General features: G+C 30.3%; 1 long non-coding RNA gene across 1 annotated transcript; it reads left to right on the top strand.

The window, feature by feature from the left end:
* Nucleotides 1-12023: 12023 nt before the first annotated feature.
* LOC148616957 (uncharacterized) lies at nucleotides 12024-14688 on the top strand. The gene is made up of 3 exons (XR_015922338.1): nucleotides 12024-12112; nucleotides 12601-12802; nucleotides 14136-14688. It is a non-coding gene; the product is annotated as an uncharacterized LOC148616957 (long non-coding RNA).
* The last annotated feature ends 9824 nt before the right edge of the window (nucleotides 14689-24512 follow it).

The raw sequence follows: 24512 nt of genomic DNA, 5'->3' as shown, positions 1-24512 counted from the left end.
CAATGCTCAGTTTGAAAATAGCTTTTAATTGTCTGGCTGAATTTGACACTTAGTTAATTTTGATATTGTAAATTTTAACATATTATTTTTAATGCTTTGCTTGTACTAAGTTTTTTTTTCTGTTGTTTTGAATTTGGTGTCTTAGTTGTTAGTGCTGCAATTATTTATATGGCGTTAACGTCAATGCTTCTTCTATGTAATCTTGTATATAAGGTGTCCATTTATGTGCTTGTAAATGTTTTGTATGCTGCTCAGAGCTAATGTTTCCGTAGACAACAATGTAAATTCTATGTACATATCGTAAACAAGCTTTGTTTCTATCTCTTCGACACATTAAAACTGATTAAAGACGTTAAACGTTATTATCTGCTTCATTCCATTTGTTTTCAACATTTTTCAACATCGTTAATTCTAAACAAGAATTTGATTATTAGTATCACCTTTTAATATCGAATATTGAAAATGACAATCATGTCACATTGTCATATGAATGCCGCCACCTGTAATTTCAATTTTGGGTGCTACTTTCTCTGGATGAGAGTCTTAAAAACGATATATTCATTCCATCTTTTGAATTAGAATTATAAGGATTAAAAACTGTTTTATATAATATATGGATGTGTTAAATCGGACTTTTCACCCACAAACCCGATATTATAGCCTTTCGATTTTGGCTTTTGTTTGTGTAATGAGTGAAAGGTCCGATTTTTACAACGATAAATTCAAATACATAAAAATGTTGCTTTTGTCCACTTCCGTTTGTCATAATTATAATCCAGATAGGAGAAAGGAGAATATTTTGACACAAGTTAAAATTCTAAACTTCCAAAATAGTAAACTTAGTTACATAAAAAGATTGTTTAACATTTTAATATAAAAGATTGCAATGTCCTACAAGTAGTCTAAAGATATAATACTCTTACAAATTGTTAGTTTTTTCCACGGTATTGTTAACAATTATGTTTTTAGAAATAGGTTGATATTATGTTTTTGGGAAGCTTATCAGATGATCAACATGTTAAAGAGTGTATAATATAAATAATGAGGTCTGATATTATTTTATATTCGAACCTCATAAAGTGGTGATGTTTTCATGGGCTCACCACCGATTTCAAATATAAGGTTTTATGATTTTGTCTTCACCAATTTAACCTATCTGTTTGTAATTGCAAAACAAACACCATTATAAAGCATTGTTAATAAAAGTTAGGTACATGTGTAGATTGACATTTTGAATTGTGCTTACTACTTTTAATTGTCAGCTTTTGTATGAAACAGGCAAATATGGGAAAGTCAAATACACGCATGCAAAAAGAAACTCAGATTTGACAACATAATTTCACTCAAGGATGTTGTTTTTTCTTTTTCAAAAGGCCGTTATTTGATCTCTGCAGCACTGGCTTTGCTCAGAAATTTTTAAAAAGAATGTTAGAAAAATGAGGTTTTTGACAGCAATAGCTACCATTGAAATGTTCATTTTCAGTGCATTTCATTGAAATTATAACATAATTTACCACACTGATGTGGACATTTTTTCTGACGGTGCACTTAGTCAAGTTAACCTTTTAAAATGGTGTTTTTTTTTTCATACCACGTTTCACCCACTGTCTTATTCTTACAAATTGACTCTTAAATATCTATAGAGGGAAAAAGTGACAGGTGGACAAAATACACTGATATTGCTTATGTACACATGTAAATTTTTATCATTCTATCTGAACGGTCTAGGGCAATATATTGGCGAAGGTGTGCAAGGGACCATGGTTGTCGGTGATCACGTTTCCATGTAAGGTGGTGATAAATTCAAGTTTGCATGCGAATTTTGTATAGTTATTATGGTTAGTAGTATCTAATTTCGTCATGTGCATATAACAACATACACATTAAACATATATTAGCTTGTTTAAAATTTAAATTAAACAATAAATAAAAGACCTTTTTTGAAAGAGTAATCAAGGAGCCAAGGTTATAGCGGTAATATATAATTTGAATTCAGTTGAAAAATACATTTCTTTAATTCATGCGCCCGATTATTTAATTCACCAAACTTTAACTTAGTAAAACAAAATCCATATGGATATGGATCCGCATTTGTTTGTTCATTGTCAGCAGTAACAAAGTTGTGATAAAAGCTGTGCTCCATATTGATATAATTGATGTCAATCGATAAACTGAAATATTGATAAAGATCAAAATATCGGAAATCAGTAAATTTTATGAAAATAAAACAAGAAAATGGTTTCTAACAAACCCCGCTTTCACCCTGTATAATTTATGTATTGTTAGTGTTAAAATCAAGTTGATCTGTGTGTGAGTTAGCTACAGTAGTAAACTGTTTACATTGTGTTTGCGCTTATATATATAGTTGAGGGGCCACATTTTTGAACCCCACACCTGCCCTTTTGTAAATAAGAAAGATAACATATTAATTAGAATAGCAAGACTTCAAAATGGCCCAACGTTTTTCAATTATGTATTAGTCGTAATCAGTAGTGATAATAGGCAAAACGAGAATGCTGCCCGGTCAGTTTGGCTCTCGAGTATAAAAGCAATAAATAGATGTAACAATGCATAAATACCTTCCAACAGATCAATATTGTTTACAGAAAATAACTGTCCTTAAAGCAGAAACACCATGAGTGTACAATCTTTTTATTTGTGGATTTTTAAAATTCAAACTTAAGTTTTAATTATGAATTTAATATATGAATTGCAAATTATCATGATACATAAATATTTGATTCTATAAGACAGTCAATTTCTCTTCATCGCTAATTGCTTTTGTTTTGAAAATGGACAAAAACAGTCATACATTGGCATCCCATGTGCCTTAACGAAATATTTGCAATCCGAGATAGATGTATAAGTAGAAGTATTCATCGACTCTCTAATTTGAATCAGTAAAATTGAACAATTAGAAATTAAAAATAATTACTAAAAAAGTATGTATATAACAGCTGATATATCTGAAAATTATATATAATTGTTAAGCGATTATCATGTTTAACTGAAGTGTAAGAAATCTTTTTTATAATTCGTAAAAATGATTTTTTTTGTGTACAAATGTTGACAAATATAGATTTTAGATGTATATAGTTACCAAAGTTAAAAACGCATAATTTCTCAAGATTGTTCCATTTCTCATTACAATATATATTTGGAAGGCACCTGCTATTGCACGTACGTCTATTTGTTTCATACCTAATTTTGTGCTACAAACAACGAGTCAGCTTTTAACGCTCTTCTTAAAAACAAACATTTGTCAGTGGAAATGTCTGCTGGAGTCAAAATCTTGTATTCATGAACTCAAAATGATTTCTGGTGTCTGATTCAAATAAAATGCCGTGCTTATTGGCTAAATGATATCACTTTTCAATCTCTTCATTAACCTTTACCATTAAGTATGTAGAGTCTCCATTACCTCGACCGACATTTGTGATAAATATGAATACATTAACACGTATATTATTTTATGAATCGAAACCAATGCGAATTATATATAGGCTACAAATCACAAATTCAACCAAAGAGCATTTGGAGCGTAAAAATAGCCCTACGGAGAAACTACCCCCTGATCCTTATAGCGCTGTGGAAAAAAATCATTTTATTAAAAACATTTAAACTATTTCTGAAAGGAAAAACATTCTGTACATTGTAAAAGTGCATTTTGCTTCTTGTGATGTGAAGCCTAATCCCCATAATGATTTCTAAATATACCCTTGTCTTGTGAAAACACTGGAATTGTCCATGCTATTTAATGATCCTTCACTTCCGGTGACGAATACTGCACTACAAGTCTCCAAACCTGACATGCCATTCGGAGATGGTGAGCTGATATACGTAGAATCATGCTGACATATAGTCCTCTGCAGAATAAATTTGAGATTAAGTCCAGAGAAGCCATTGAATGTTGTGAAATTAGCATTTAATTAGTTCTTTCTAGCCTATAATAATATCTATAATTTAGAATTTTGATCTGTCAATAATTTGAAATATCTACATAGTTGTATTAGAAAGCTAATTGCTAACCTATACTTGTTGTTGCCTTATTACTGTAAACGTGATAATTATAATCTAAAAAACAAGTTCATTCAACGTGCTTCAAGCACATGTCCAAAATACATTATTTCTGATGTAACTTAGAAATATAGTAACTAATCGAAACTTCATATATATATATATAACGTATATTTTACCCAAATTGCATGGCACTGTCTTTGATTTTTATGAACGACGTCATTTACGTTTACTTTCACTTCTAAGTTTTGAGGAAGGCATTCATAGGCTTTAAAGCTAGATTTCAGTGATATGTTGATCATGATATCGTTCAATTCAAACGCTGTCTCCATGAATGATAGCAGTGTCGAAAGGCTTCATTTACGCTTACTTTCAGTTTGAAGTTTTGAAGTTTCATAAGCTTTAAAGCTAGATTTAAATAATATGTTGATATTGATATCGTTTAATTAAGATGTTGGCTTATAGAATGATTGCAGTTTCGATATTTATTCCGATATTTTAATCCTATAATGTTTTAGGTCATGACTATTTATAGTGAAGTATCTCACCATTTCACATGACAATAGAGCGTCAATGTAAACGCTGGCTTATTTATTTGAGTTTTATAGAAATAGAACGAGTTCATGGAAGAAAACCACATTGATAAGTTTTACACAATTATGTATTATTACATGGGACAAATCATGAGCTGAAGTTCCTTCGATTGTTATTATGAGCCCGCGTATGAATAGTTTCGAAGATTTAAATACGGAACAAGTTCGCCGATCATGGCAGATTGCATATGGCTGCAGTGCTGTCAACATCACTTGGAATGTAAGGACACAACCATAGGATGGACCCAATGCTATGGGAAACCATTATTAATGCAATCTCCCACGACACCAATACTGTCGTTTGACGTTTATTGTGATTTATAATAAACGATATTTTCCGCCAATGTAGAGGCACTACCCGAGGAATTTAAGAGGCAACTGACTTTGAATTACAGAAAAATATTTATATTGGATAAGAAACAGGAACGGACATTAGGATACATGCACCAATACAAAAAGTTATTAGTATTTCAATAAGACTTTGTCGAGGACAACATAGCAAGTCCCACAAAGCGTATACTGAAACAGCTATTGCTAAGGGTCAATAACTTTCTGTTATATATCCTGCTGAATAGAATCACATTTATTGTAATCCATTGATCGTTCATGTTATACTTTCAAATGCCTATGGTATACACATGATCGTAATATTTAAAACCGAGAGCAATCGTATCCAACGGACCACTTGCCATAACCGTTACAATAATTAATGTCATAAAACTAAGAATAGCTGTATCTTTCTTAGAGATTGTGATCCTAAATAAAGCAAAAAACAGAAACAAAACAAAACAAAAACAACAGCAACCATCAACCATCAACTACAAAAAACAACAACAAATAAAAGTAAAAACAAACAAACAAATAAAAAATACCTTACGTATTGAAAAACATAATGAAAATTGTATCAACTACATGAATGTATAGAATCGCTCATTCCTAATCCTCTGTACGTTTTGATACCCTTTCAAAAAGTAGAGCTAAAAGATACAAAACAAAAATAATCACAGGCTTTATAGTTTTCGAAAAAATCGGAAGTTTTTTTCAAAACCAAAGTTCCTGTCTTAGCTTTTGAGCTTGTCCCATATCAATGTAAATGCTAGTTCAAAGTTGCCGATGTCCTTTCATCTTGACTTTAATTTTATAATTACATACATAAAACTATTAAATGCAAAACAAATTATGTTTCAAATTTCATCCATGACAAAATATAAAATAAGGTTGTCTTTTGACATTTGCTCTTCATATTTTTCGGCAACCAAATCATTTGTATGCTTTATGTTTACATATAATCTTTGTTATGTGAAAAGCATTAAAACAGTTTTCAGTATTAACTCTTACAGTTGAGTAAATACTGAAAGGATACATTTAATGTAGATTTTGTTATTCTGAACATATAAAAATTAAAAACAAAAACCTCTAAAAATACCGGCCACCGAAAATTGTAAAGTTTACATACTGATTGAATATATGAGCAAGATGCATATCTTTAGTATCCAACCTATATCTAACTATTTTACGAGTTATTTCGCTAATAAGAGCAAGATCAAATTTCAAAGTTACCGGTTACCTACACGGCGTTGACCTTGACAACTTCAAACATGCACTTTTTTTCATTTAAGGTCAATGCTGAAGATCACAATATTGAAGACTTACGGATTAAATATTCCTATGACAAATATGAATCATTACAATTTAGACTGCGAATTAGCATAACCAGGGAGGTCTGAATTGTTTTTGTTTTCGAACAATTGTAAAATGGTACTGCAAAATGAAAATAATACCACTGCCAGATCATAGCCCAACAGATAAAGAAAACAGCACCGCGTATCAATATAATTGACCACATAAGACAGGTGTGGCGTTCCATAGAAATGACCTTAGAATTCCTATTTAATGTCACATGTAGCAGTAGAATGGACAAGAGAATTTAAAAACATGTTTGTAACTTAATTGTCTATTTAAAAAAACAGCTTTACTCTGATAATAAATTTAAATGTAGTCATAGTTATAAAACATTCTGACATGTGTTGATAGATGTCTACGTATGTAAAATGTAGCAGTTTGAAAAAGAAACACATAAGATCTATTACCTTTTTAATTATCTAAATGAACATAATTTGCAGGTGTTCATTTGAAAGATGTAATTTGTATTATTAAAACTGACAATAGTGTCATATAATTTATGGATTAAGCACGTCTGCGCTAGTAATAAAAACACATCTGTGAAACCAAGGTGTCTTGGGACGGCCATAATTGTGAAATGTTAAAAATGATCTTTTTCAAACACTGTGCCGACCTAACACGTCATATACTGTCAAACCAGGTGTGCTATTTGTAATATTCAGTGCATATTACATACATTTATTTTAAAGTAAACTTTCCTTTTAGCAAATCAATCCCGGACAGTAATATCATCATTATACTTACTTTAACATGTATTTATAAGGTAATTAATTTTAGTACCAAACAATAAATCAGGTGTATCATACGTAAACACATGCAGATTGAAATATTAAACGCAAGACGTGGAAAACCCGATAAGTTTCTTTACCATACACCTATAATGACTTTACAAAAACATTAAAACACCTGCAATTTTAGGTTCATTGATCATTGATCACATTCATGATCTCACATTCAAGCGTGTGAATTATTTCCACTGAGTCGCATTGTTGTAGTCTTTGGAAATATAGATTTGCGTTTATAATACATTTTGGTCTGTTCGTCGCAAGAGTAGGTAGTGCTATAGGCGTCAATTATGAGAAATATGACTATTAATATATCAAATGTTAATATTGTCTGATCAGTACATTATATAAAAAAACAGACACCAATATTAACATTCCAGACAAAAAAGAAATTAAATTGATCCCACGACCAACATAGTAAAACAATCGGTTTATAGTTATTTGAATAACGTATTTATGATTGATTATAATCAGTACATATTCGAATACAAATGTGTTTTATTACTGTCTGTTTTCCATGTCCCTGGATTGTATTCTTTTGATTACCGCTATAACCTTGGCTCCCTTGATTACTCTTTCCTAGCGTCTACATTATTCACGTACTAATGGATCTTTACAAAAAAATAAAATAACCTATAATTTGTTCTTGAGATTAAACCGACGGAATCTGTACTTTTTCCGGCGTTATCAATGCCAAATGATTTATGCACGTTTGTCATTAGCTCGTTACACTTAAAGGAGGTAGACCTAGAATAACGGACACAACTCTTACAAATCATGGAAATGTTTGTATTCAGCATTTTACATAAATCTCATGCAAGCTTCAAAGTAACTTGGACTGATTTCATTTTGTATCAAATGAAAGCGTGATAGGCTTTGATGAAATTAAATATGATACAAACATATCATTGATCCAAAAGTTGTTTCCCTTACCCTATGTATACCTCCTTAAGTTGCATATTTGAAACAACAATGTTTATTCCGTTTACCCAGCTCCTTATAAAGTACAGAATCTAGTGAGAGTAATCTCCTTCAAGATGGAATTCTTACTTGTCCCGGTAAATGATAACGGTTAAACCCCATAACAAATCGACATATTCTTCTATTACTACTATACTTACAGTAATAAAATCCAAATTTTGATATGACAATCTTTTATTTTACTGGTTTGCTTTGTCCGATCTTGAATCATACTAAATATTTAATACGAATTTAAGTGATACTGATACATGTATAAAACTAAAATATAAGCACACAAAATTAAAAAAAATATATTAAATTTTTATTTCACTCAACTTCAAAAAGTGACATGCAAAAACAGTAATGCATTCCATAAGAGGTCATTGATTCTTGTACACTCTGCTTGCATTCTGTCTGTTACACATACATGTGGTATAGAGGATATAGGATATTTTGAGTTGCATATAGTCTACCATAAACTTGGCCAACGAATTTGCAATAACAGACTCATTCTATCAAGTGATTATTCTACGTGATTGAATATGCAATTTTATGATTTTGAGAGTGGCGTAAGATGTATAGCATTTTTAGTAACACTAAAAAATCATACAAAATGTGATACATGGTTTGAAAGCCTATATAATTTTATTTTTTGGCATTTTGGCATTTTGATTAAACAGTTTTAGTAAATAGAAATTAATATATCGGTGTTCATAAGAGACATAAATTATATGAAAATGTATCGTAGAATTCTAATTTAAGGGATAGTAACAATGAATTATCTCCAATAACCAAACAAATGTACATTTCATCATATAGACACATAAAGCAACTTAAAAAATGAAAATTGTAGCCCTCTTGGGGTGTATCATATACTACAGAATTTACATGATTCTTAAAGAAGACTGTTTCTTAACACTTAACGACGATGTGCCATCCGTAAATCATCAAGACGTATAATATTGAATGAAAAAAGAAACGGAAGCAGAAAATAAGTTCAAACAGAGTAAAAACTTACAATCCAAATTTGGTATTTAGTAATAAATCATATTCAGATATTTTTTTTTATCTATATGTAAAGACGAAATCACATTTGGCAAATATTTGTACTACGAGTACAAACATGTAGTCAAGCCATCTCTGAGACAAATACAAAGAGTAATTGGGGAACCAAGGTTATAGCGGTAATCAAACGAATGTTATCCAGGGACAACGACCAGACATGGAAGACAGACATACACAACAAAGAACATAACGTAACTAAAATCATGCATACAAAGTAACAAAAACAAACTCGGACTCCACAAAAAACTGGGAGCATGGACCAGGTGCACAGGTAGGGTAAGCGTCCTGTGTTTTTCTAGAAACAGCCGCCGAGTTGCTCATAAAAAATCAAGTCCGTGGTAGACGAAACAGGAAAGGAAAACTAAATCAAAAGCATACCAATCATATTATATTGTAAATTTCTATATGCCAAATACATGTTATAAAGAGAAACATCTCATCAGCAGCATTATCATAAAAATATGTAGAAAAATCAGAATCAGATCAGTAGTTGTATTCAAGAAGTACTTAAAATACAAACTATCGAAATTGGAATCGGAATCTATCTTCAAGAGTTTCTACAATGTGGAATACAAGTGGAGCCTCAGTGTTTAAAGTATTTTGAAATGTATTATACTGCAAAATTTGATTTAAAAAACCTGATAAAATTAGAGGTAAGATAAGTCTGACTACTGGGTGGGTGAATACCTTCTTGGACCTTATGACCACAAGCAGTGGCATCGACCCAGTGGTTATTAATTAAAAAGAAATTATGTAGTAAGAGTACTCTCATCAGCAACATTAAAATAAAATTTGCAGGAAGATCAGGAAAAGCAAAATAAGTTGTATACATGAAGTACTCAGTTCCTTCAAGAGTATGGATAGTTAGAATGTGAATTTTGTTCATCGATATGTATCTGAATTGATAATCAATTCTCATAATATTTCTATAGTAATTGTGCCATGAAATGGCACTTAAAAATGTATTCACTCGCTCTAGCTCGAATAGCTCAATCACCCTGAATTTCTTGAACATAATTCAAAGTACCAAACTTATCCTATATAATCAATATGAAAAATTTTGATTATATATAAATGATTTCCCGAACACTCGAACTTACTAGTCGGTGCATGCGATAATACATCTTAAAGAGTTATCCTCACTAACTCGAATCTGTCATCCATTTTGTCAGCTTTGGTAATCAAAGGTGTGGAAACTGAAGCCTTATCATTTATCAAACTGTTAATCTAGGTAATTACAAGTGAAATCGGTATATTCCACGGACGTCTACTGCAGACCTTTTCTCAAACCTAAATGCAGTATCTGGGAAGCAGAGTCAGCATATGTAGTTCTTAACTTTATATTTCGTATTTGTTTCAAATTTTCTGATTGAAGTTTTAAGTTATAGAATAGAGAACCTTTTCTGTACTTTGGTCGATTTTGAAAACGCCTTTGACACGCAGTATGGTATAAATGCAATAGTGCAATCAGGAGTAAAATGTTGAATACTATTTACAACATGACATCAAATCATGCTTACATTACAATGAACAAACATCTGAAACTTTCATGTGCAAAGATGGTGTCCGACAAGGAGAAAATGTGTCACCTTGTTATTTTTTCTATACTAAAACAAATTTAGAGGTCTTTCTGGCATACAAAATCTGTCTGGACTGAATACATTTACAAAAGGTATCGACGAAAAAACTTAAGATTTTTCCCTATGGCAACTGCTGTGTTACAAAATTCATCACCTTTCTATTTTATTCAATATTTTATATAAGTATGCAAGATTCTTTCATTAATATGCAATCTTTTTTTTTTCATTTAAATAAAAAAAGGCGTTATACCAGAGCACTTCCAACTGCATTAATGAAAAAAAAAAGATGAAATATAAATAAAAAATCTTACATTTTGATAAAAAAAATATCTAATAAGAATTGAAAAGAGTGAATAATTTTCCCAAATTTCCCAAACGTTTTAATCATTTTGTACTCAGGTGATACTGCTGTTTTAGCTGAATCGGCTGGCAAACTGCAGGGAGCGCTAAATGAATTTAACAATTAATGCAAAATCTGGCATGAATATATATATATATATATATATATTCCTTTTAAAAATACCTTTATTATCATAATAATAGTTATATTCTATATCTTAAATATTGTTTTGAGATATCTAAGAAATGTATGTATACGAATATATCATACTTTTAAAAAAATAATAGATATATCGACTGGTTAGTTAAACATTATACCTCTTCAAAGGACTCCTTAATTATATGTTTATTTTGCGAGTAGACGTTTGGGGAACACACCGTGAAATCTATGTAATCACTTTGGTTGTTTTCATTTTACATGATTAGAATTTGAGAATTTTGAAAAATCGGCATGAAGAAAGCATCAAAGAAATTGAAAAATTTATGTAATGAAAACAAAATATTGACCAACAAGCTCGAATTTAAACGTTTTCATAAGACAAAAATGTATTTTTAATGTATACAAACCAACATAACTTTTTGAAAACTAATGAAAATTTCAAAGAAATAATAAACTTTGCAGGAAGTAAGAGTGAAAGTAGTATGTTATCAAAAAATTACGTTTAGAGAATACATTTTGGACCAGGATGTTAATCCCTGAAAAGTTACATGAAATCAGCTTATTGATTTTTTAAAATTCTGATTATGTGCAGGTACAAAGTATTATATTATAATCATTAAGTTTTGATGCTTTTTGTTTATCCAGAAAAGAAATGCAATATTTATTTATATAATAAACAAGCGCCTCTGACTATTTAAAATCTTGAATGCAGATGTTGTCAGTCTACCAGCAAACCAACGAAAGAAGTACATGTCCACAACGATTGCGATTGCATGGTTTGTTAATTGGCATATTTCCAAATCATTGTTAATATTTTGTAAATTTCACGTGACTCAGTGGTTTATTCACTTCAGTATATAAGAACTACAGCTTTAGTTATTTAGATGGGGTTACTAACTTGATTTCATATCAGTTTGCACATAAGTACATGTGAGTAGAATAATTCAATTTATTTGGATTTGTTACTTCTTGATTCAAACATATTTGTTAAAATAACATATAGTAATTGATTTTATCAAGTTTTCTGTTTAAATTATGAGAAATGATTATTTTATTTTATCATCAATGTCAGATGCATGCAATTCGACATATCATACAATGATAATGGTATCGTAATTGCGTTTAATGCAATAATTACTTTAATAAGTGCTATCAGTAATATATAAAACATTTGGTGGTAATTCTATTCAGAAATATGAAATGCACAAGAAAGGTCTAAATAATTTTTTTTTCAATATTTTAAATATAATTCGGCAAGAAAAAAAAATTAACATTTTGTAATGTTTATACAAATATGTCAAAATGGAAGTAAAACATATTGTTTTATAATTAAATGACAATATTCCATAGCAATTGTTATATACATAATTAATTTAACTGAAATTTGTTTTCTAATGCAACATTCTATTCTTACACAGACTACGAAAAGAACAGTTCCAGAATCCAGTCCTAAAACAGTATCCATCTCAATGGTCGACTTTCCCAGAGTCAGTGTGTATATATCGCTTTTGTTGATATCATTGCAGCAAAACTACGAATGTCTATGGCTACTCTGAAGAGAAGCTGTCCCTCCTCTCTTTTCAAGAGTCCATCAACTCTTGATTCTCACGATTCTTCTATGTAAGTCTCTCTTTTGGTAATACATCCATCAGGATTATCCAGGATGCTGAATATCTAGTTGGGTTCACTTTAAATAAAGGGTTATTATAAAATTGCCGAACTGATAAGTAAAGTAAACTTTCTGGCAATATTCAACGAAAGAAAGTCTTAGTTACAAATTGCATCAACGAAAAACAGGAAAGTTGGAAACAACAATAATGATCCTGGCTTGATAGAGGCAGTTGGCATTGAAAGTGGGTGGTTTAAAAACTTGAAAGAATGATTGGCAAACATAATTTGTAATTAACTATAAATATTATCAACTCTTGTTGATTGTGCATGGTATTCGAAAACCAATATTTCATTATTTAGAAATAGAATGTGGACAAAGTTTTTTTTTATAACAATATTGAAATAAAGGGAACCATGAATCCAAATGCACGAACAAAATGTTCAAACACCATGAGACATTATTTATTAAATCCGGTGAAAAAATAGTTATAAGCAGCTGATTTATCTCACGATTTATGGGCAATCCGATACTCAAGAGAACTACAATACTTTTATTGAAACGCACATTTAATTACATGTAGGTGTGGCTTTTATTCAAAATAATTTAAGATAATGTTTGTTTTGCTATTCAAAACTTGTAATTAATGATCTGTTGTGATAATCAATGATGTCTGGATCTGAATTGGAACATACAATGATTAAAAAAGGTAATATGATAATATATTTTGCCTTCAAACTTAAATGTTGTGCACCCTTATACTTAATCCAGATTGATTGTCTTTGGGATAAGGTAGACGTAAATCATATTCAAACACTGTTATCAATATAAGCATGTTCAATTTCTATTTATTTAGGTACAAATGTTAAATTTTAACGAAATATAATGATATACGTCTATGTACTTGCCATTTCTTTTGAATTGATTTATAAAGTCTTCTGTTTGTTTTATGAGAAATGATCATTAACATTTTAGCATCAATGTGCGATGCATGCAATTCGGCATATCATACAATGATAAATATGAGAGTATCGTAATAGAATTTAGTACAATAAATACTTTCATAAGTGCTATCAGCATGAATAAAAGATTGGGAGTAAGTCTATTAAGACATAGGAAATGCACACGAAATGTCTCCATAAATATTTATTAATCAGTTTAAATATAATTTGGTAAGAAAACGAAAAATAATCGGCATTTTCTAATATATATACAAATATGTCAAAATGGAAGTAAAACATATTTTTTTGTAATTAAATGATAAATTTTCTTAGTAATTGTTATATGCATAATCAATTTAAATGATATTTGTTTTCTAATACAACATTTTATTCTTATACACAGACTACGAAAAGAACAGTTCCAGAAACCAGTCATAAAATGTATCCATCTCAATGGTCGAATTTCCCAGAATCAGTATGTGCATATCTCTTCTGTTGATATCACTGCAAAACTACGAATGTCTATGGCTACTCTGAAGAGAAGCTGTCCCTCCTCTCTTTTCAAGAGTCGACCAACTCTTGATTCTCACGGTTCTTCTGTATAAGTCTCTCTTTTGGCAATATATTCATCAGGATTATCCAGGATGCTGAATATCTAGTTAGATTCACTTTAAATAAAGGGCAATTATAAAATTGCCGAACTGATAAGTAAAGTAAACTTTCTGGCAATATTCAACGAAGAAAAATCTATGTAACACATGGCAATAACGACGAAAACAGGACAGTTGGCTTGATGCAGGCAGATGGCATAGAAAGTGGTTGTTTGAATAAATATAAAGTGTGATATTCAAACATAATTTTGTAATTAACTTTAGATATTATCAACTCTTGTTGATTGTGCATAGTATTCGAAGACTAATATTTAATTGTTTAGAAATAAAATGTGGACAAAAGTTTTTTTTTGAATAACATTGAAATGCAGGAATCCATGAGTCCAAATGCACGAACAAAATGTTCAGACAACCTAAGACAAGATTTAAATCCGGTAAAAATAGTTATAAATGGTTGATTTATTTCACGATGTATGTGGAGAATCCGATTACCCAGAAGAACTACAATACTTTTATACTTTTAATTAAATGTAGATATGGCTTTAATTCAAAATAATTTAAGATAATTTTTGCTTTGCTATTCAATATTTAATCAAAAATAATCAATGATGTCTGGATCTGAATTGGAACATAAAATGATTAAAAGGTAATATAATCATATATTTTGCATTCACACCTACAATTTGTGCACCCCTCTACATATTCGTATTCTAGATTGCCTTTGGGAAAACATAGACGTATATTATATTCACCACCTGTAATCACTAAAAGCATGCTTAACTTCTATTTCTTCAGTTTATATAGATTCTAAATTTTAACCCAATATAAAAATATACGTTTTTGTATTTTTCATTCCTTTTGAATCAATTTATCAAGTTGTCTGTTTATTTTATGAGAAATGATCTTTTCATTTTAGCATCTACGTGAGAGGTGTGCAATTCGGCACATCTTACAATGATAATAGTATCGTAATAGCGTTTAATACAATAAATACTTTCCTACTGTTGAATAAACATCTTCTCCTAATTTTTTGGATTTAATCTGCAGTCATGTGTAAAATTTTGACGTATAATGTGTCATTCTTTTCTTTATAAACATATGCTCATATAACAAACGAATAAGTGTTACTTAATTACTAATTAAAATTGATAGCATTGCATTGCTGATATTTACATCCAAAAATTTAGATAAAACGTATGCAATTTAAATTGTGGTCACATCGATAAAAAGCTCAAATATTGAACAGTTTTTCAACATATTTTCCATTGGCATCAATATTTGGTTTCTGGCTTTCGTCAATTATTTTGTGTTTTCGTACTATTTAATATGTGAACAACTAATCAAACTGAAAACCATTAATTGAACTGCACATTATTAAACCGAAGTTTACTCTTATTTTGGATGGAATCGTGCACCCATAACATCATGACTCGTGTCAAGATTAAAATTTGTAGTTTTTAATATCGACAGAACAAAGATCAAACAAACGACATAGCGTCGGCTGTGGGTTAATTCAAGTACATCAAAATCTAAAAACATGGCCTAAAGGTGTACACAGGAAATGAAGAAATCTACATACACAATGTACCGAATGGAATACACATAGAAACTGAAAATAAGGAAAATAAGACGTTGCACAAAAACCTTAAGCACTAGCAATACGAACACCCACAAAAAACAGGAGAGGCATCAGATGCACTGGACGATTAAGCATGTCCTGCTCCGCTAACAACTTTCGTCATATTGCAAAACAGTATAATCCGGTAATAATCTAACAACAATAACGCAGTTCGCCCGGCACAAGTCACAAAGGGACTGAGGAAACAATTGAAAACCTTACAAGAATTGAAAGTGCACCCATACACATGAAATATCTGGAATAAAATTGTGTTAACGTCTTAGTTTAAAGTAATGTATAGTTTAAAAAAATGAACAATAAGATATTAAACGAATTTACTTTTTGTGGTCATTCATTTGACTTATTGGTTTAATCTCTAGTGTTCATTTGTAGCCTTTTTAATGTATAAGGTGAATATCCATATATGTTTTTTTTTCTGTTAAATGTACTTTTCCTTGTATTTTGCTTTTTTTATTTCAATTAAAAATCTTGTAATGAGCCAGTATTTCTTATGTGCCAAATGGTCATCAGTTATTTGTATATCAGGTCTGCTTGACGTTTTGACCATCTATTGCAAAACATTGTCTAGTTTAACACTTTACTTATATGTATATTTCTTTACTTTTATCAGTTTTTTGTATTAATATCATACTGAAACTCGAACTAGTCTAGTTGACAAATCTTTTGAACAACCGCGCCATGTATGCAATATCTAACACATTTATTGCTTTGAGAACAGAAAAGTAATTGTAACCTTCAACAAAACTATGCTCTCGTTATCCAAACTGGATTGAATATGATATGTGATAAAATAATCAGCACAAGTTAAGTAGCAGTCTTTTTAAAAATCATGCAAATTATATAATATGCAAGACATTCCAAAAAAGGCTACACATTTTTACTGTTGTAATTAAGTTGTTTTATGGGTCTTTATGATGAAATGTATAATCATTCATTCCAATCTCTGTCTGTTCTTAGGTGATTATTCTTATCAAATATTCTATAGTTTTTATTGTACAGTTTCGGTTACAGAAATAATTTTTACTTTTTTTCTACATTCTTTATAATTTATATCTCCTATGGACATGGTTGTATGAAAAGCTTCATTTTAATTCCTGTTTACTTTCACATTTTAAACAAGATATCAAGAAGAAAAAAATATGAAGACTATCTATCCATGAATAACATATTGCATGATTCTTAGCTGGAGAGTTATTTAAGTTTCAGTTATTTGAAAGTGCATTCATCTACTACAATCTGCAAAATTGTCTTACTAATTGGGCACTGGGTTGTTTTATTAATACAGCTACCCCAAAATATTTGATAAAGAACAAACTTGTATATCATAGCGTCATTATAAATAAGGAAAACAATACTATAATCTTTCTTTTGCATTAAATATTTTGCAAGGTATTACCATTTCCGCCTCTGATTCAGAAGTTTACATTGGCAGATAAATGTTACAATTCAGCACGTTTTTTAAGATAGTAGATCAGGAGTAACGGAGGTAATCCAAATAGAAGGGTTTTCAGTCACTAGAACATTTAAATGACTCCTGATTCGAGCTTCAAAGTGATAATTGTGTAAAAGGGAAACAACTCCTAGAAAAGGTTCAAAAACAAAGATATCAGCCTCCAGTAACTTTGCACTGTGTAGACTAAAAAATTGAAGTATTGATTAAATGTTTTAGAGGCTTACATTGAGGAATATATCTTTCATTAGTTGTGGAAAGTGTTTGAAATGAGGCCATTTATTGCATACAAGATTTCCTGAGATAAAGTGTTAAAATTGAAATATAAAATGTTGTGAAGTTCAATGGAAAAGTGCAGCTAGCCAATAACGTTACCCGTTTCAGAACTCCTCCACCTTAAAAAGTTGAAAAAAAGATATCATCTCATAATTCCTTCTGAGATTTCAAAATGTCTGCTTTTATTGTAGATGCGTTTAGTATATGACCCTTTCCAGTATAAAACAGTGTCCATCATATAATTTTTTTAACACCAGTCAGAAAATGAATATTTGTGTGCCATTATTTTGCCTCTTTCTATGCTTCGCAATGATGTTCCTTTAGTATAAGGCATCAACATTTAATAATAGGTTATATTGAATATATAATATTTATATTGAAAACTTACATAATTTTATTCATTAATTTGACTGATACAGAAATTGTTCCAATGTTGTACTTCAAGATCATTTAAACATTAAAAAACTACACATTGAACTTTTCTGAATCATATTTATAGTTTGTACATGAATGGTTCACACCATAACTTTTTTAGTACAGAAAATGAATCATAAGTTTTATGCAAGAGAGGTTTTTATATAGGCATCATAGGCAAACCCCCCCCCCCCTTTGAAATATTGATTAAATAAAAACCCAGTTACACTTCCACAACATCAAGAGAGACAAAAAAAATCCTCCTTTATCTTATATATTTATTTTTGTAAGTGAATGTGACATTACATTCACTTGTTTATTTTAATATCCTGTCAAATATGACCCTATAATACCAGAATTACTAGGTATGGTTCAAGTTGGCCCATGATTCAGATTTCTAAATAGAGCATTTTTTTTGCTCTTTTTGCTCAGAATCTGCAAGGTATTTTTTTTTGTTTACAATCATATTGTGTGATAGCTAGTGAGCTGCATTCCAAGTTATTTGTACATTTATTACTTGTAAAATATCATGTTACACGTGTCATTCATTTCTTTTGGTGTCAAATTAAAACGCCGTTTCATTGTATCTTGATACATGTACCACAACAATGAAAAAACGATTATTAGAATATTTTAAACGTTCATAGCAACTTTAAATAAAATCTGTATGTTTCATGTTGCCACCAAAAGGAATGATTTTTTTAAAGACGTTAGTAATTTGGCATGTTTTGTCATTTTAAATATGGAAATTAACCATAAAATACTGACTGATAAGATAAATTGAGCTTTATAAAATTAAACCTTTAAGAAACCTACTCGTGAATTTTCTCCTTTATTTCAAAGCAAAAATATTCAATTAAAGCAATTTTCTCTACTGGTATTCCAATTATCGTCCGGGTGGACGTGATTACAATTTATCTAGCCAACAATATATATTGTTTCATTCGTATGTATAAGTAACACAGTAAACCGGTGTAATAGTTACAAATATCAAATAGTCAATATCATATTGACTTACATATATCTCAAATTAAACAAAGATATATGAAAGTTCAATGCTCTGTTTGAAGAAGTTAACGTATGAAGTAAAAACTAGTGAAAAGAAAATACTTTGATTAGTTTATGCAAGCGTTTAAATTTGACTACAATATTTTAATAGTAGATTTCGAATTTGATTCAAGTTTCAAAATTCAGAACCGTTTATACATTATCATGTAAGCAGATATACAGTCATTGAATGGGGTTGATTTCTAATTCTTAGGAATATATGGATAGGATATTGGGAACAGTGGAGAGGATAGAACTTTTAGTGGGGAAAATAGGGATTGGATTTTAGTATTTATCTTTTCCTAAATAAATATATTTAAAATTATTAAAATCAATAGTTTTAGTATAAGTTTAGTATAAGTTTTATTATTTGATATTTTGGTATTATATTGGTATTGGGAATTTTCTTAGGGCAAAAATATGATTTTCTTTATGGAGAATGAAAATGAGAGATGTTGTAAAAAGTAAGTGTAAATTGTGTAAATTTCCTAATGGTATGAATAACTTATTCAGCCTTTTTTGTACATGATTGCATGAAAGATCAATCAATAGGTGGTTTGTTTGACGACGTTAATATACGAATAAGTCGTATATATAAGTATATTTCGAATTGCAATTAGTCATTATCTGCTCTAGCTAAAATCAACAGGTTTTAATTTTTGTTTTGAAAGGAGTATGTTCAGAAAATGTCACAATCAGTCCCAAAAACTAAAGTATTTCAAATAAATTTGAAAATTGCATACAATTTGAACATCTAGCCGAATTGTATTAAAATATCTTATTTAATGAGACATTTTTATGTAGCAAATATAGAGCGCATTTATCGAACTCCTTGATATTTCAACAAATATAACCTTTTGTACCATTAAAACTAATGAAAAAAGAGTTTGTTGTTCATAGCTTGCGCTCTCTATTTTTGGATTAAAAACTACTCATAATCCTTACATTTTTGTGAAAATTTTTCGAATACCGTGTAGATGTAGAGTTTTGTGCCCTCCTTATGAAAAAAATATCACGCAACAGCATGTATTTTTCTGTATATTAGTATCAAATAGTATTTAGCTTTAAAGTAAGCAAATAGTAAATTTCAAAAAGTAAGTTGAAACTTTGGCAAAATAGTAGGCCAGAAACTAGTGTTAGTGAATTCACCCCTTTGAAAATGAAACGAACCCAGGCTTTTTATTAAAACAGCAGCTGTGCACAGAATTACTTTTCCACCGCTAATATCCTGAAAATATAGTTATGATTATCTCTTTTTTTTTCAAATTAAGCGGTTTTCAGAACACTTTTTTATGTGAACAAAGTACACATTTTTGTTTAAACCAATAAATATCGTCAATTGTTTTAAGGTAGATGAAACCATTTATACATTTATCAACATAGTTTGTGCTCGTCATTCCATGTGGGAGAGAAAGACATAGCAATTCAACCATTCAGAAAATTGTAATTTGTTATAGTCACACATGACAACAATGGAAGCTCCAATTTTTGTAAGAAAATAAATTGCAACCAATCGGCAAGACAAAACTATATTTGACAAAATAATAATTAACCATCAATTTGACAAATTGATAAATATACCCAAAATTGAAAGGAACATGCTCATATTTTTTTATAATATTACATTTTTTGGCAGTTGCCTATCACCCCCTCCCCCCAAAAAATGATAATTATAACAGATGTTTCCCTCTGGTAAATCCAGGTAATGAAACAATCCCTTCAATGATTAAACATAAGTCATCAAATACAATTTCTAAATCAATTCAATTCAATTACAAGTTGGGTAATTATTCCACAAACAGTGAAAGTTTCGTGTGGATTAACTAATTTCCAACCATCGAGTAATAGAGAGTTTATAAAAGTGTGATGCTAAAACGGACGGAAAGATCCATTAAAAAACAAAACAATTGAAAGATAAAATATTTTGAAACGGTCATAAATGTTATTTTGCTGCAGACTAAAATGGAAGCAACTTGATTAATTTTATGCAGTCTAACGAAACAAGTCAAACGTACAAAATGTATAATTATTAAGCACACTTTCTAATTGTATATTTTGGTCCTCAACGGCCTTGTTCTTGGAGAAGACAACCATGGTATGTTGGTATAGAGAGTGTCTGGTATGTTGACAAAAAAAAATGAAGTAGGAACATTTAACAACGTGTTACGTCATAGAGACTCTCAGTTTACACAATCTGACGTTGTTGACAGCATAGGGCCATATTTCGTTGTTAGGTATTTATACGTTTTTTAGAGCATCTAATGGAAGAGTTATCAAGGGAACAGTTTCTAGCGGAAATCAACAGAATAGGAACACAGCCCAGACATGTAAATAGACACACACAACAAATAACATAAAATACCAAAATAATACAAACAAGGTAACCAAGTACTATCTTTAAAAAAAAGATAGCCGACGCAGTAAAGTTTCATTTCTAAGTTTCTACATATCTTTCAAGGCATTAACACATGGCACGAAATTTCTAATCTTCGATACCGTTTTGTTGAACGCCAATAAGTTATCAGTATTTGGCCAATAGGGAAACAGAAGTCCGATCAGATGACTTGCGCTTTCGTAGAAGAGCGTCCTTAAGGTCAAAGGTTAAAAAGCGAAACTATACCAACTGCGTCGGAAAAAAGTAATTGGGCAACTCGGACCCCACTAACAACTGGGATCATAGACCAGGTGCACCGGTAGAGCCGAGTTGCTCATAAAAAAAATCAAGTTCAAGGTAGACGAAAGTGGAAAGAAAAATTAAAAAATAGTTTCGATTACTGAAACATATGAATAAGTACTTAAATCAAAATGATAGAACAAATCCAACAGTATATCATCCAAACAAAATACGATCAACAGAGAGTTATGCGATGCCATTGCCAAGGCATGACCATTAATTTCTGACATCTGGAAAGGTTTGGCTTGGTGCATGCAAAATTTAGTTACATAATTGATTCTACAATATTAAGAAGTAGGTAATACAGAAGAATTGTCAATGAAATAATCATACACCAAATGCCAAGCAACGAACAATGAGACTTCTACATGTCACCACATCGTCTTTAATGATAGGGAAAACACATATCATACAGCATGCTGTAAAAGGCCCAAACATATAGGATGTGAAATTATTCATATAATTCATATTCATGTAAAAGACAAAAATCGACTTAATCTATCTAAACAAAGTAAAACGAATCACAGTGACCATAACAAACAACGCCATCGCTTAGTTACAGGTTTCTGGTTTAGTACAAGCACATAGAGTATATGGCGGGTTTACATGTCATCATATCCTAAATCAAACTTTCTAATTTCTAATATATATATATACTTTATATGGAAACACTTTTCTCTTTTTCGTCTTCTTAAATTATCAATGGTCATTCTTTGTTTACAAAACTAATTCAATATGCTTGTCGAACTAATATTAATGTCATTCATGTTTCTTTTTTTTAAGATGTTCCATTTTATGAACCAGCTTTGGTTTGCAAACTGTGTCACCGAAGCAATATGGAAGGTCTCTTTTTTTTCTGCATGTAAAATTTATTATACAAGAAATTAATTGAAGTAGAAAATTAAACATTTATGATAACCAGTGAATGCTATACCATGTTTAAAAGAACACTTAAAAGAGATATCTTGCTGAGTCGATAATATGTTCAATGTAACGTGATATTTTATAAACCGAGATGCCATAACTCTTTTATTTTACTTTTTCTGTAGAAATTTTAATTATTAAATTTCGTATTTTGTAGTTTCCATTTAAAAAATGTATTTCTGCAACATCCATATTTTGTGATATTGCATGCTCGACTAATATTTCATGGCTGATGTCAGCTGATCACATTCACGATATATATGTTTTATATAGCAAAATTATCAGAATGAATATCAGTTGGTCGAATATAATGGGTGTTTGGCTAAATTGCTTCCAAAAATGGACATCCAAAATAAAAACAATACAAACGTGACTATACTTGACTCGACCACATAACAGGTTATTTTTTTATCGTGAAGAGAAACTCACCCAGTGGAAAATTCTAAAAAATAAACCTACAAGGAATGCAATAAAACAATTATGTCAGCTGAGTGCATTCAATATTAAGTTTGATGGAACACTCAAAGAAGATATCGACATTGGCCATGGGCCTCGGCTAATATCTCTTTTAGCGGTCCTTGAAATATGATATCGCATGCATTAAGCTACTATAATTATATGGCATTTTCCCACCTAATTTGACTTACTTATGAATATTTTGGTATACATATAATGTGGTTGGGTATAACCATTTTTTTATATGTATTTTTTACAATATGATACCTGACAAATTCCATAATATCGCATAATCTTTTATTGCTTAGATGAAACAATAAAAGATAAATGAACAAAATCGCTTACCCCTATAAAGAAGGATTATAGACTACATGAATTGTAAAGGTTCATATTTTATTGATGGATTACTCGCGTAATCAGACATTTCTAAGTTCATAGTCACAGTATAAGATATATGCTTAATCTTTTATAAATTGATTAACTATGGATGAGAATATGTTATGAACAAAAATAACTAATATCATACATTTATATCATATTTTTTTTGTTCTTTCCTTTTAGCAAATGGTTTATATAAATTAACAATTAACCCAATCTTACACAATCTTAAACAATCTGTTGAAAACTTTCATTATTATATTAAGTTGAGTCAGATATCACTAATTATTTCGACCAGATGTTGAATAATCGTACTTTGTGAATAATGATAATATTACAGGTTTGCAGGACGTCAATAACACATCTAGAATATGGCAATATCGTCCCATTAAAATTCCAAGTAACAAACAATTTAAAAATACATGCACTTTATTTTAGACAACTTTTATCTCGTGCTAGTAGCCTAAACTAAGGATTAAATGTTTGACATAGTCTTACATAGATAATAATATATGTCGTGTACCAGTCATATCAAATATAAAAATCTTTCTTTATACAGTTTGAAAATACTTTGTTTTAGACAACTTTCATCTCGTGATAGCCGCCTAAACTAATGATTAAATGTTTGTCATAGTCTTACATTATAATACATGTAGTGTACCTGTTCTATCAAACATTGAAATCTTTCTTTATATCAGCTTTTAAAATTCAATACTATTTGTTACCTTTTTTTAAGGATATGTCTACGAAATTTCAAAATGTGTCATTCGCCCTGTCACATGTACCATACCAACAGGATGCCCCTTACACTATAAAAACCAGACCCCATGCCCGCTGAATGATCCACCACTAGGTGATGGGCACAACTGTGAGAAGTTAACGTATGATGGATGAAGAAAGCAGGATATGAT

The sequence above is a fragment of the Perna viridis genome, chromosome 5 (assembly GCF_037379345.1).
Source record: "Perna viridis isolate PV_CMFRI_1.1 ecotype Kerala chromosome 5, ASM3737934v1, whole genome shotgun sequence".
NCBI classification, from domain to species: domain Eukaryota; kingdom Metazoa; phylum Mollusca; class Bivalvia; order Mytilida; family Mytilidae; genus Perna; species Perna viridis.
The sequence above is the reverse complement of the archived record's forward strand: the minus strand, read 5'-3'. Positions and strand labels throughout refer to the sequence as shown.